This window comes from Leuciscus leuciscus (genome assembly GCF_965113295.1).
Source record: "Leuciscus leuciscus genome assembly, chromosome: 14".
Classification (NCBI taxonomy): domain Eukaryota; kingdom Metazoa; phylum Chordata; class Actinopteri; order Cypriniformes; family Leuciscidae; genus Leuciscus; species Leuciscus leuciscus.
The window spans coordinates 22,736,397-22,751,641 of record NC_138738.1 but is presented as its reverse complement, the minus strand read 5'-3'; positions in this window follow the sequence as shown (position 1 = coordinate 22,751,641).

The window sequence follows — 15,245 nt, the reverse complement described above, 5'->3', positions numbered from 1 at the left end:
ACTTATGTTCCTTGTTGTGAAGGTCCACAGAGCAAAGCCTAAACACGCATGCTCAGTATCAACAGTAGGCTACGTGCTTATCAGTTCTCTAAGCACAACATCTCTCAGTTCAGTGTAATGTTAGAGTAACATATACTCTGGGATATTGATTTAGTTCGAGTTGGACCTATAGGCTACTCTACTGTCGGGCAAGTGCGAAAGTGAGAAACTTGACAAGAGGATAAGCGTTGACTCGACGATTCAGATTCGGTGAACTGTTTCGACCAGTTCACTAAAAAGAACCGGTTCAACGATTCGTTCAAGAAGCGGACATCACGATAAATTATGCCATTACCATACTGCTACATTCAGATTTGATTTGGGGGATAGCATGAAAATTTGTTTTAATGCTGTCTCTGTGCAGAATGTGTATTTATTTATTTATTATTAATAAATATTTTGCGTGAAGGCACAACTATCATGTTCTTCAAATGTACACAAGAGGACACTGTTTGCCAGTAAAATCGATGTTTTTATACTTTTTAAAGAATCATTTTATCATTAGCCTACCGTTATTGAAATAAACCAGGGGTCGGCAACCTTTCTGTCATGAAGTGCCATTTTAAGTCCCCTTCAGCAAATTGCAGTAATGGGAAAAATACAACTTTTTCTGAATCTGTGATCTCGAACAGAGCAGGAGACGTGGGTCGTGGTGAAGAATTACACTTTATCCCGGAGTTTATCTAAGTTTAAAATAAACTTGTTTCAAATAAACAATTGACAGATCTGTCTTTAAATAAAATAACCTACTTAAAATAATGAATCTGTATTTAGTTTTCAGATATTTAATATGCTATTTATGAATTTCTCATCTGGTTACAGATAGGCCTATTTACAAAGTACATTTGCAGGTAGGCTACCTATTTATTTAAATTATTCCATTCATTCATTATTTGAATGAATTATGGCCCAACTCTGGACTCTAAAGTGTATTTGACACAAGGCTGAAGTATGCTACTATCTCTCACTGTTGTTGTTATTGTCCTTCTATAGACAGATCTAATGTATAATTAATGGTCACCTGTTCTCAAGTGAGCACAGTTTCTAGAGGACACCTCCAGAACCTTTGAACTGAACATCAACAGGTTGCAAAGGGGCCGCCCAATTATACTTAGAAATTGTTTAAAACAATCTTCTCACGCTTGGACCTTTCTTTTTCTTTTTCTATATTTTTCTATATATTAATTTTGCAGCTGACTCATGATCTGACTTACACTTTCCTTTAGAATTGCATGAAAAATTGAAAAAATTGCTTTTTGCTAATGCAATTCCCACATGCCACCATTCCTCTCTGGTCGCCTGACTTCCCCAACAAAAAGTTTACGTCAATACTATGATCTGCCATTCAGAAGCATTGCTTTTCCTATCACTGATTTGCTGATGACACACAACTCTACCTCTCATTTCAGCTAGATGATCCAAATGTAGCTGCTTGCATTTCAGACTGGATGAAGGACCACCACCTTCAACTCAACCTTGCAAAGACAGAACTGCTTGTGATTTCAACCAACCCAACACTCCTCCATTCAGCTAGGTTCATCATCCATTACTCCTTCCAGGACAGCCAGGAACCTCGGAGTTGTGATTGATGATCAGTTAATCCTTACACAAAGAAAATACATTTCCCAATATAATGATCAATATATTTAATTATATAACATTTGAAAATATACAGAATAATATACTGTGTTAATATATTACAATGCATTGAATAATATATAAGGAATTGCCACTTTTCATATATTGAAAAATATGTGACAATATATTTACTAATATATCATAATGTATGTAATTTTATATTCAGTAATACACTTCATAATATATAGATGTACTGTAAATGTGATCAGATATGGTACCGCATGTGTAATATATTGCAGATATATTTACTCATACATTATAAACGTGTAGAGAAGTATATAATGTAATATATTTCATATATTTTATAATTATATACATTATAAATGTTTCTTATTTTCAAGCTAGTTCACAAAAGCACAAGCATACCTGCATGTACTATGGTATTTAGCCAATAGACTATCACTGTGTTGAGGAGTGCACAGCCATTACTTTTAACTATAGAAAACATAGTCTTAAAGGTGTGTGGCCAATCGTCAACCGAACCACAGGCTCTATTCTTCAGCACAATGGTAACCCCAAAAACTCAGACATACCAGAACACCTTTTAAATTCCAAAATAATAGAACATTAAACACTAACAGATCTCCCCCTATATTAATATTGCGCAAAACACATCAAATAACACTTCATTTTAACATTTGCTCTCCTTTAACAGTCAGAAGCAAATCATGCTGTGGGAACTTGAAATCTGTTGTAACTCATTCCGTGAATGTTAAGTCCAGTCAAGTCACCTTCATTTATATAGCGCTTTTAACAATATAGATTGTTTCAAAGCAGCTTTACAGTGATAATAGGAAATTATAGTAACAGATTGTTTTGGCTTTACAGCAGCTCTAGAATAAAGTTATTGTTCGGCTAAAGTAAGTTTTGATTGATTGATTCACTTTGGTTGCAAAGATCATTAGTTATTAACTTAGGGGCCACTAACACGACCGTTCTAACAGAAACACTCAATGCGCTGCGGCCCGCTCATCCGCACAAAACAGTCCCTGGTGGCTCGAAAACGCAAACTCTGAAATAGATTCCAAGGTGCAAGCCTGGAAATTTTTTGAAAAAAAGGTTATCTCTGCGCAAACCTCAAAAACGTAAACCTGCGAAAACGCAGACGGCCTGCACATGCACATCACGGGTTTAATATAGGTATGCATATTTGAATATATATGTGCGCAGGCGTGTAGTCCTTTACAAACCAACCCTCAACAAACTACTTGTCTGGCCTAAATTTATAATAAATAATTATTTATCGCTGCCGCGTAGCCACGTGAACCGCAATTATCCCAACAACGTTTTATCTGTACAGAGGTAAAGGGAAGGGAAGGAGGCCTTCACAGGGGAGAGATTAGTTGACACTTCAGGACTGCGTTGTCGTCAGGTTCAGGCGCAGGTCCTTCATCAGATCTGGATACGGCCTGGATCCGGCGGACTGCGGTAAACCTAAGGATAAACCAGGGGGGCAGGGTTTCATATTATTTTGAAGTTTCCCCGGGCGCCGCCATTGGCTAGCGGACCATCACCTGCTGTTAGCATCCCATTGACTCCCATTCATTTTGCCGTCACTTTGACAGCGAATAACTTTACATCTGAGGCGTTTAAAGACTCTATTTGTCCATTATTTATTTTTAAAGAAACACGAAAATGTATAAAAGGCTCCATTACCTTGTATCTTACGTTATGGCCCCGTAGATGCTGTTTTTGTAAAAATAGGCTAACGATTGCGTCATAACCACGCGAGACTCTGTCGCACAGTAGAGAATTACCGTATGGACAGGAGGAGAAGCTCGCGGGCAATCGGGGGGGCGTGGAGGCAAAATGACAAAGTAATTAATCAGAATACCTAGCAAAAGTTTCTCCTGCTCCTAGCTCATGGACAGCTCCTACTCACACTCTCCATCTCTGCAAGATTCGGAAGGGAATGTATCAGATTTCTCTTTCCACAGCTACTAGAAGACAGACGGGTTGCTCACGTCACATCTACGTCGTCAAGCTCAGTTTGAGTCTGCGCAGTACGCTCGACCATCAGGAAGTAAGTGCTTCTAATTGACTTCACTTGTCTCCGTTGAATCCAATGGGGTCGCTGTGTCCAGTTTATATACTGTCTATGGGATAAACAGAGGGACTAATGTTAGCAGCCTGCAGCCATATCACCCTGTAGCCCAAGACCGGTTGCCCACTGAAGCTAAGCAGGGCTGAGCCTGGTCAGTACCTGGATGGGAGACCTCCTGAGAAAACCAGGTTGCTGCTGGAAGAGGTGTTAGTGAGGCCAGCAGGGGGTGCTCACCCTGTGGTCTGTGTGGGTCCTAATGCCCCAGTATAGTGACGGGGACACTGTACTGCCAAAAGAGCACCGTCCTTCGGATGAGACGTAAAACCGAGGTCCTGACTCTCTGTGGTCATTAAAAATCCCAGGATGTCCTTCGAAAAAGAGTAGGGGTGTAACCCCGGCATCCTGGCCAAATTTGCCCCTTGGCCTCTGTCCATCATGGCCTCCTAATCATCCTCATATACTGATTGGCTTCATCGCTCTGTCTCCTCTCCACCAGTAAGCTGGTGTGTGGTGGGCGTTCTGGCGCAGTATGGCTGCCGTCGCATCATCCAAGTGGGACTGAGAGCGTCATGCCCGCCGAGCCTGAGACTGAGAGCGTCATGCCCGCCGAGCCTGAGACTGAGAGCGTCATGCCCGCCGAGCCTGAGACTGAGAGCGTCATGCCCGCCGAGCCTGAGACTGCGAAGTCTTGTTTAAGTGTTACACTGCAATTCCGAGCGTTTTCCCTGGTTTCTTGTCTTTTGGTTTATTTGGATTTCTTGCCCTGTTCCCTGGATTACTCTTTTGCCTCTGGTCCCTGCCTGTTTTGTTTGTTTCTTTGTTGGTTTGTTTGGACTGCGTACCTGTGTTTTGACCTTTTGCCTGTACACTGGATTACGCCTCTGGATTACAACTATGCATTCACATTTAAATGGGAACATATATGGGAACATATGCAATATATGTACACAATAAAGGATAAACCTTTGTTAATATTACATGTAATGCAATTTTTTTCTTCATTTATAAATATTTTATATTTAGTACTATATAGCCATACATGGTCGATGCATATATTGCAGAATATTGAAAAATATAAACAATAGTTTCCCATATATATTATGTAATATATCGCATTATATTTTGCAGTATATTCCCATATATTTTTGTTCCGTAAGGGATACTTTACAGACCAGCTTCATACTTCATAGAGCGGCCCATTCCTGCAGAGAGCCCGGTGGAGCCTGAATGATGCCGGATCACCGTGGAGCTGAGGGAGCACAGAGCCAAGGTGAGGCCGAAGGGCTGACAGGCCGTGGTGGAGCAATGGGCCTGAAGGCCCAATGTGATGCCAAGGTATCTGCTTCACAGAGTCATGCTGGTGGTGAAGTGGCCTGAGGTGGAGCCGATGAGCTGGATGTAGTCAACAGATGCACGGCATATTACAAACCGTTCTCGGCACGGACTTCTCGGTGAACCGTGCTGCTAGAATCCGTGAAGTGACGTTGCAACTCAAAATTGGTCACTTGTCTGTTGCCTAGCTACCAGTTTCTCTTCAGCTGGCTAAGCACTCTATTTAAGCGACGTAAACCCCAAATTAATAATAAAATTAAAATAAATATCTGATCATCCTCCATAACGCGGTCGCTTATCGTAAACATCTCATATCGTAAACTCTTGCATTACCAAGGTAACGACTGACGCTTTTGTATTACATTCAAAGAGCAGCTGTTATCAGCCCCACAGTGGAAAATTAAACCGTGACTGTACCAGCTGGCCTGGATCGGCACAGAATGGAATGGTTACGCAATGAAAACCATTCAGCCCGACAGAGGAAAAGCGGCTAACGATGCGGGCGGAGCCGAGGGGCTGCGAGGCAGAAGCTTGTCAGCCATTGGCCAGATGGCTGCTGGAGGTGGTACTGGCTCTGGGGAGTCAGAGTTGATGTTGTCTTCCTCGATGACTCCCATGGTGAAAGAGGATATGGCACAAGGTGTAGTCGATGAAATCGATCAGGGGTCGGTGACCCTCCTCCAATATCTTCTGTCTCAAGATGTTGTCCATCCCGCTCCAGAAAAAGTACTTAAGGGCCACATCATCCCACTGCGCCTCGTGGTACTGCTCCAAAATCTCCTCCACATACTCATTCAGCGTGCATTTGTTTTGCAAAAGACAGTCCATATTTTGAATCATTTGAGGGTCAGCGTTTTTCTGTCACAAATGTGGTTCAAATCCAACATGAATGACGAAAGAATTTAATATAAATAGTCTCTAATCCATAAAGAGAAATACACAGGGGACTCTCAGGAGAACATAAACATAAAATCATAAACCTTAAAAATGACGATGACCAACAGTGAACTGAACAAAACAGGGAGTACTTACACATAAAGAGCTACCCTACACACAGGTGGGGGTAATCAGTGATCTTGGTAAATATAGCTGTGAGCAGCAATTAACGGGGTTTAAGTGTTTTAAGGCCTTTAAGAACATGCGTAAAAAGGTATTATTAGCAAGCATGTAATCACTTAGATCATAGATGAAAAAGATCATTTACAGGCAGTTTAGTAAAGACATAATGGTTTTCAAAGCTTTTTGCCTATGGCCCGATGTCCACAAAAGTTTACATGCTTTTTTAGAATCATGTGACACATGTGCACAGACAGTTTCGTGCAGAGCAAATCAGGCAGGAAGAGGGCCATTTTAAACTATTTCATGGGATTTGCCATAGAAATGCAGCATTTTTACACCTTTTTAACATTTATAGTCGCACCTATGGATCTCCATAAAAGCTTGCATGCTTGTTCAGAATCATACATAAGTCGCATGTTCTCACCTATTTTCGTGAAGTTTTCTTTTAGGAATGATAGGCATTTGGCTGGACTTGGCCACACCTATTTTCTAAATCCCAGCTATAGTTATCCAAAGGCCAAAGTAAATTTTTTTGGGGGGGTAATTATTGACCTAGAGAGTCCCGAGAATAATGTGCCGCAGAGGTTTTATAGAGGTTGAGCCAAAAAACTAGGACTAGTTCGCGAAAGTTGTTTTTTGAAATAATCTCCAATATTTAACGAACACTTCGATTGACAGTGGCGGTCCTAGAGGCAAAGTTGCTCAGAATGACGAGTTCTATCATGCGGTATGAATGTCGTGGGCATGTGCCAAATATCACAGGGTATACTGTGAGTCAAACAGGCCCAGCGAGTTTCGTTCCGATCGGCCTCCGTTAACCTTCTCTGATAGCTGTTCAAACTTCATTGGCGCCTTCCGCCGGCTGCATTTTCAAGATACGTTAATTATCTAGTCTTCAAAGGCAGTCTTGGCAACTTGTACGAAGATACTGCATGTCAATTTTCAAGTCAATCAGACAATGGGCCCTATTTTAACAATCTAAGCGCATGGTCTAAAGTGCAGGGCACAAGTGCACTTAAGGCATGTCCGAATCCACTTTTGCTAGTTTAACAACGGGAAAAATGGTAGGCGCACCCATCACTTGGTCTAAAAGGGTTGTCCCTATTCTCTTATTGAGTAATGGGTGTGTTTTGTGCGTAACGTGAAATAAACCAACCAGAGTCTCATCTCCCATTCACTTTAAAAGCCAGTTGCGCTCGCGCCTTGGCGGATTGCTTACATTACTGAATTTGCACGCGGAAAGACTGAACGTGTCTCCAGAGCGCAAACGGATCTGCTCGCGCACGAGGTTAAGCGTGCCAGCAGACCATTTATGGGACAAGCCGGATTCAACCATATCTTTATATACACAATATTAATCTTTTACAATGTAATCCTTTTATTTTTAATATTTGGCTAGTTTGTGTGCTGCTGCGCATCCCTGTGTGTGTAATAAGCAGAGTGTACCCGAGTTGTGGACCCGCCTATAGGCTCACATTAAAAACATGCTCTTTAAATAACCCCAAAAAATATTGGGACATTGACTTTAGACCAGGTTTTTGTTGGTCAATGGCGCAGTCTATTTCAGTTGCCTCAAAATAGCAACGAGCCAACAATGCACCCGAACACCAAGGGGGTAATCCAGCATCCGGAAAGCGTACCTTCTATGGGGGCATCAATTGGCTAACAAGCCATCACCTGCTGTTAGCATTCCATTGACTCCCATTCATTTTGGCGTCACTTTGACAGCGAATAACTTTGCATCTGAGGTGTTTAAATACACTATTTGTCCATCATTTATTTCTAAAGAAACACAACAATGTATAAAAGTCTCCATTACCTTGTATCTTACGTTATGGCCCCGTAGAAGCCGTTTTTGTAAAATATGCTAACGATTGCGTCATAACCACGTGACTCTCTGTCGCACAGTAGAGAAATTACCATATAGACAGGAGGAGAAGTTCGTAGGCAATCGGGGGGATGTGGAGGCATAAAGTCCGATAAATTCAAGAATACTTACCAAAAGTTGCTCCTGCTCCTAGCTCATGGACAGCTCCTATTCACGCTCTCCGTCTCTGCAAGATTCGGAAGGGAATGATTCAGATTTCTCTTGGCACAGCTACTAGAAGACTTACAACTATCAGATAGGATGCTCACGTCACATCTACGTCGTCAAGCTCAGTTTGAGGCTGCGCAGTACTCTCAGCCATCAGGAAGAGAGTGCTTCTAATTGACTTCACTGGTCTCCGCCGAAGTCTATGGGGTCGCTGTTTCCATTTCTTTTACTGTCTATGCCGAACACATCTCGTTTTCAGACCACCATGGGCGCACAAATGGCCGCAAATGCATTTGCTATTTAAACAACGTGGCAATGTGAAAATTATGCACTGCATTAGGCTGAAACTAGCAAAACACACTTGCTTGGCATAGCCATTTGGTTATAGCCATTTTTATGTTTTATTCATGTTATATCGCCACCAAGTGGCCAGTCGCCACGTGCTTTTTCACATGACCACAGAATGAGCTCTTACGTCCAATTTGGTGAAAATATCTCATTCTGTTCACGAGTTATAGACAAATATGTCAAAGTAAAAGTGGTTCCTCCCACTTTTAATGTTTTGGTGGCCCTTAGAGACCATGAATCGAAATGTACAATCAGACTCCAGAGAATCTTGCTGCACTGGTTTGGTTCCAATCGGGCCAAAAACCTAGGACTAGTTCGCAAAAGTAGGTTTGTCAGAAAATCCCAAATACCAGAAAATTGTACAACAATCAAATCTGAGGTGTCTTAAGCCAAGGATTCCAACAATATACTTGAGCCTACGCCTATGGTTTAGGAGTTATCATGTTGGTGACGTTGTAGACGGTACCAGCCCTCAAAAGTTTAAAGTCTCTACGACTTATGGTTTGGTCTGCCCGATAAGTTTCAGGTGAGAATGCTGATCCTTGGAAATTTTAACAATTACAATAGGGTTTCAGCGCTGCGTGCTTGAACCCCTAAAAAACAGGGAGGAATTAGTAACTGAGGAGACAGGAACTAAACTGAAACTGTTCATTCGTTGGCCAGAGGAGCACTGGCCCCCTGACCGAGCACGTTTTTTTCTCCATTCTTTCACCTGATGGAGTTAGGATTCCTTGTCACTTTTGCCTCTGGCTTAGTTGGGGACACGTAATAATCAACAATATTATTGATTTGACTGCACTGACACTATTGGATGAAAACTGAACTGAGCTGGACTATGACATCACTGTTTTCTGCAGAACCGCTTTATAGATGAAATGGACAAATGTAATAATTAATGATCTTTACAATGGAACTTAATCGACACTGAACTGACTTCAGCTGAACAGTGACACTATTTTCATTTAGAGCTGCTGTACAGCCGAAATGAACTCTGTTTGCATCATTGAATCATTTTCCTGTTATCACTGTAAAGCTGCTTTGAAACTATTTGTATTGTATAAAGCACTTTATAGATTAAGGTGACTTGACTTTACTTGACTTATTTAATCACAATAATGAACTCATGCATGGAGTAAACAAAAAAACTTGCAATATTCCGTTTTTTCCCTGTTAGTGTTACTACAGTAGTAGGTAGGTTGTAAGAGCAATACTATTTGTAATTAATAATTATTTACACAGTCTGGCAGGTTAAAACAAACAAGTCAACCCCCTCTCCAGTCTGCCCTATACTTAATGATATGGGTCTTAGAAAATGTCTGCCTGTTTACATTTCATACAAACTTTGAAGCATTATTTTCCTGTTATCACTGTAAAGCTGCTTTGAAACAATCTGTATTGTAAAAAAGCACTATATAAATAAAGGTGACTTGACTTGACTTGACATGTGACAGTAATGATGTTAAACAATGCATCATTTTTCTCTGAACTTTCTGTTTCAGCTTTAAGTCTTTGTTAGCAGAAAGCAGCACACCAGCCTTTACAGTGAAGAAGTTTATAATGTCATTTATCTCCATAGAGGAACTGCATTAAAGGAACTGAATACAGAGAGGGGAAGATTAATAATGCTATTTCATGCTTGAACACAAACTTTGCTTTCAGGATGACCCTTAAATGTCATTGAGTTGTGTGAGTGGTGAGTGTAAGACACTTGTGATGGTGTGAATGTTGAGTTTTAGGTCGAGTGTCCAGATGCTCACAGCAGGGATAACCTCCACCTCCTGCAGACTGTGACCATTTGGTTTCACACACAAACACTTACACTGACACACATGAGCCTTCATTAACAGCTCACAGTGCCACTGGTCACCAATGTGATTCCATTTCTCCATTCAGACCCCTGTAAATCATCAAGGGGACAGAAGAGCCCTCACAGTGGTCTTAACCTGGCATACATTATAAAAACAATGTATTAAAAAAAAAATCCTGTTTTTATTTAATTAATTTGTTTGTTGGCTTGCTTATTTGTTTGCTTGCTGATATACTTTTTGTATGTTGCCTGGAGGCAACACCACGTGACAATGGAAAGAAGAACTCATTAAAAGACTGCTTTCACTTTATTTAAATATTACTGGTGAAATTGAGTGCCTATGCAATTTGCTGACAAAATACTCCAAAAAAAGTAAAGAGTGCTAAAAATAAGTGTAACAACTGCTGCATGACAAAATCTAATAGACCTACAATTGCCTCAAAGCTTAAATGCATACTTACATTTTACTTAAACGTTAGGTAAATACTAAACATCCTAGATACGTTTAGCATAACATATGATCACAATATTTATGGCTGCATTCATATTGGGGAATTGAATTCACATTAAGGGGAAAAACACATTTAAGCAATTTCTATACAAACAATTTAAAATATGACTCTAAATGGTTTAAATATATTTTACTCACTAACAAATGAAAATCAAATTTTAATGCCTAAAAAAATACTGACACTGAGGGCAACTCTCATAAAAGTGTGTCATCCACACATATATTTTTACATGACCACCAGAATTTTGTCATGGTTATGTTTAGTTTTATTGTGTTTTTGTTCATGTGTTTGGTTTTCTGTATCTCCTTTCAGTCTAGCGTGTTTCTTTCCCTTGTCGGTTTACTTGGTTACTCATGAGTTAATAATTAGAATCACCTATCACCATTTTAGTTAATTCTTCTATGTATTTTTGTTGATAGATTAAAGACGATTTAGACTGAAATTTGGTATTCGTCGTGTTGGCTGGCCACCAGACTGTGTCAGAATAACCGACCAATAAAAAGAAATGTGGGATATGTGGAGGGCAATCTACAACTGGCGCTCTGGCACACCTCCAGCACCAGGCACGTATTCCAGCAGTAGCAATCTCTATGACTGGTTCAGAAGGGATTCATTTTCCCAGCCCGGAGTGTCCCGGACTGTAAGAAAAGACCTCTGCGCTCCCTCAGCTTTGCCGTGGTCCGCCATCCCTAAAGCTCAACTGGGTTCCCTAGTCCCATGGCTCCACCTTGATCTCTCGTCACCCTGGTTTCACTGTTGACTTCTGGGCCTCCAGCTGTGCCTCAGCCCCCCACCCGTCCAGCTTCACTGGGATCCTCCTTCACTCCGTTTCTGACTTGGTCCTCAGTCCCTCCGGTGTCACCACGTTCTGCCAGGCCCCCGTCCTCACCTTGGTCCCTGAGACGGTGGCATAGCCTTGGACTTCTGGGCCTGCGATGTCACCTTAGGCTGTCATCTCTGTGGTTTCGCTGCAATTTCCACCTCGCCCAGCTCTGCCTCCATCAACTGGCCCCAAGGATCCATCCTGGAGGACCTTCAAGACTCCGGCTTGGCTCCTCCCTCTGTCAATTCCACCATGGTATGGTCCTCATTGAACCCCTATGATTCCTAGTCCTTCGCCTGCTCCAAGACTTCCTCGTCCTCTTTCGAAGCCCTCATCCTCCCTCCACTGTTGTACTGATGTTTACGGTGCGAGGTTGCGCCTTTCGAGGGGGGAGGGGTTCCTTGGTTACTCATGAGTTAATGATTAAATTCACCTGTCACCATTTTAGTTCCCTTGTTAACTCTGGGTATAAGTTCTCCCTGTTTTGTCCTGTTCATTGTCGGTTATTGTCTTTAGGATGTATGGATGTGTTTGTTTCTCCTGAGATTCTCTTACTTATTTCTGTTGCTGGACTAATGAAGGGTGGGTTCCAGAATCCACTGCCACTTCAAAATATATCCTATGAGTTGCTGCTAATCAAGTTATTAATCAATATTTATCCTTCTAAATATTAAACGATCTGAACGACTTCTTCATGCTTTATGAGATTTAAGTAGTTATAGAATTACATGTCTGTTCAATGGAAAGTGCACTCTCCCTTTGTTTGTGAGAGAACCACCCAACATGTTAAAAAATATTTACGATTCTAGCTGACCCTGACAGCCTAGGTCACTGGGATCACTCAGGCCTGTCGCATACGTGACCATTTCTTAGTTAAAGAAATAACTTTACACTTCATCTTCAATCAACCTGTGTGTATTTGAGTGTTATTTATTTATCTCAGTGTGGCAGCTCTTTTCTCAGAATTTCTTAAGGAGTTTATGCCACTCAGGCATAGAACTATCACTCTCTCTTCTTAGCAAACTTTTTACATTTCCTGTGTTTTTTTCCTTTTAGTCTTTTCCCCTCCCCACTCACAGACTTTCTCTAATAAGAGTGTTCTGTGGAGTTATGGCTGAATGAAGGTGCTGTCACATGGACTCATTTCTGGGCTGCTGCATAGACGCATGGGAAAACTTTTCCATTGAACTCAGCTGTAATTGATTGCACTGGGACAGCTATCAGGCTCTTTACTCCCCTCTGTCTGTGTGTCTCTGTGTGCCTCTGTGTGCATTTCTTTGTAGTGCAGAAGTCAGTAGTATTCCCTCTAGTTATTTGCTCTCAGAGGCATTTTCTCCGAGGAGGCAAGGGAGGCAGAGACTCCACAAAGAAGTGAATGAGAAAATAATCCATATTTCAAAAATATAACAACGCAAATATTACAAAATGTGACATTAAAAAGTGTATTAATCATTTGTTTAAAATTTTTTTATATAAACTGTCCAACCAGCAGGTAAAGCTATAGGGGAGTCCCTGTAGACTCTCTTGAAGTCTCTTGACTCTCTTGACTCCCCTAAGGGCATAGACTGTGTGATTTTCGCCCGATTTTGAGTTGAATTCTGACTCGTGCGACTATTTTTGTTGTGCATTGTCGTGCAGTGTACAGGGGAAGCAAGAGGTGATAATCCTATATAATAATGCAGTCAGGTCGACAGCTGACCAAGGCGGAGCCGGAGGGACGAGGAAGCATGGAGAAGCCGTATGGCCGTATGATTTCCGGTGAAGCTGAGAGAGGGTGGAGCCAGGGTGGAGCCGATGTGTCGACAGGCCGAGGTGGAACGATGGGCACAAAGGCTGGAGGCGGAGACAGGGGATCCTCTGTGCTGGATGGAGTTAGTTGCCTGAAGACACGGTGCAGTTTTTCACAGCATCTGGGAGCTGCAGAGGGACTGAAGGACATCAGCGGAGACGGGTTGAGGAATTGGCTGATTGAGGAGGTGAGAGAGGGAGGCTGGGCGGGCATTTCACTCTAAATACCTTCCAGAGTCCATAATTAACACATTCACCGCGGTGGGGTTATGGGCGGAGCTCCCCTCCATCTCATCGAACTCCACTAAAACCCCCTCCACAATGTTGCTGGCTCACGCACCTGGTCAGACTCTAGCGGTGGTATGGGCTCCGTGGTGATGACTCATTCTGAACCCCTCTCTTGTTCAGGCTTGTCCATTGGGCTGGTCTCCAGTCCACGGTCTGCAGTGGGCACAGGCAACTCCATCGTGCCGGTTGTAGTCGGTGGTGGATGGCTGGTTTCGGGCGGCTCTGGAGTCTGAGCGGGGCTGGCGAGATCTTCCTCAGTGGGGCAGACAGGGAACTGGGACTCGTTACACACCAGCACCCACTCGACGAACTCGGCGAATGTGCCCCGAGGACCCACACCAGGCAGGCCTTTGTGCGCTCATTGAGACTGGCAAAAAAGAGGGAGGGAGCAATCGGGGAAGTTTGCTGCTCCTGCTCAAGGCAAAACAGCAGGTGAGGCCATGCGGTTTTCGATTTGTTCCATTCTTCTGTTATGGTATGTAGTATAATAGAAACTTGTACAACAAGGAATAATTCTAGGACGCAGACTTTAATCACATACACTTAGGAATCTGGAGAAAACGACACAAACATTAACAAGATTGGACGAAGACTGAGGCAGAACACAGGAACTAATGCTGCGTTCTATTTATTGTCAACGAACCGACTTGGCCTTCGGATATGACGTCACTTCCACACTTTAAGCGTTCTGCATGTTTTGTGCATCCGAGTCGGAGAAAAAACATGCAGGCAGTGATACGGACGCAGTAAGGTATTGCAGTAATACAAGTGATACGAGTGATTAAAATCGTCATTTAAACAACCAAAGTGGTCCCTGAACAATGAAAACAATTCATACTTACAAGTCACACAGGGCGCAGCCATTTTGAATTCCGTATCGAAATTCTTGCTCGGTGTCCTCACGGTTGTCCGACTTCCGAGCTGTGAAATCCGAGGAAAGGGTTGGTGCGTGTTGCTAGGCAATGTCTGTCTTCCTAGTCAGATCTCCGACACGGATAAATAATAGAACGCACCATTAAAGGGGTGGTTGAGTGTGATTTCACTTTTCTAACTTTAGTTAGTGTGTAATGTTGCTGTTTGAGCATAAACAACATCTGCAAAGTTACAACGCTCAAAGTTCAAAGCAAAGGGAGATATTTGCTTTTACAGAAAAGGACTACAACAAACGGCTGGTTGGGACTACACAACATTCCTCTCGGGTTAGTGACATCACTAACCCTAGAATTTACATAAACCCCACCCCCGGGAACACGTAGTCCATGTTGAGAAGAGGAAAAGTTGTTGTATAAGAGTACATTTGTGAGTCAGCTCAAACTTTAGCATCCATCTTTTCACATGCAATAGAAAGTCACTCTGTGTGCATCTCACAACAGTTCATATATGAGCAATTTATAGATTTATCATGACAGAATATCCTAATTGAAGATAGTTAACTCCACATCAGCAATTCATCAACTAACCATTCAGAGATGTCCTGTTGCATTCTACATGTTGTCACTTCTTCTTGAGTCTCTCCATCCTTATCTGACTCC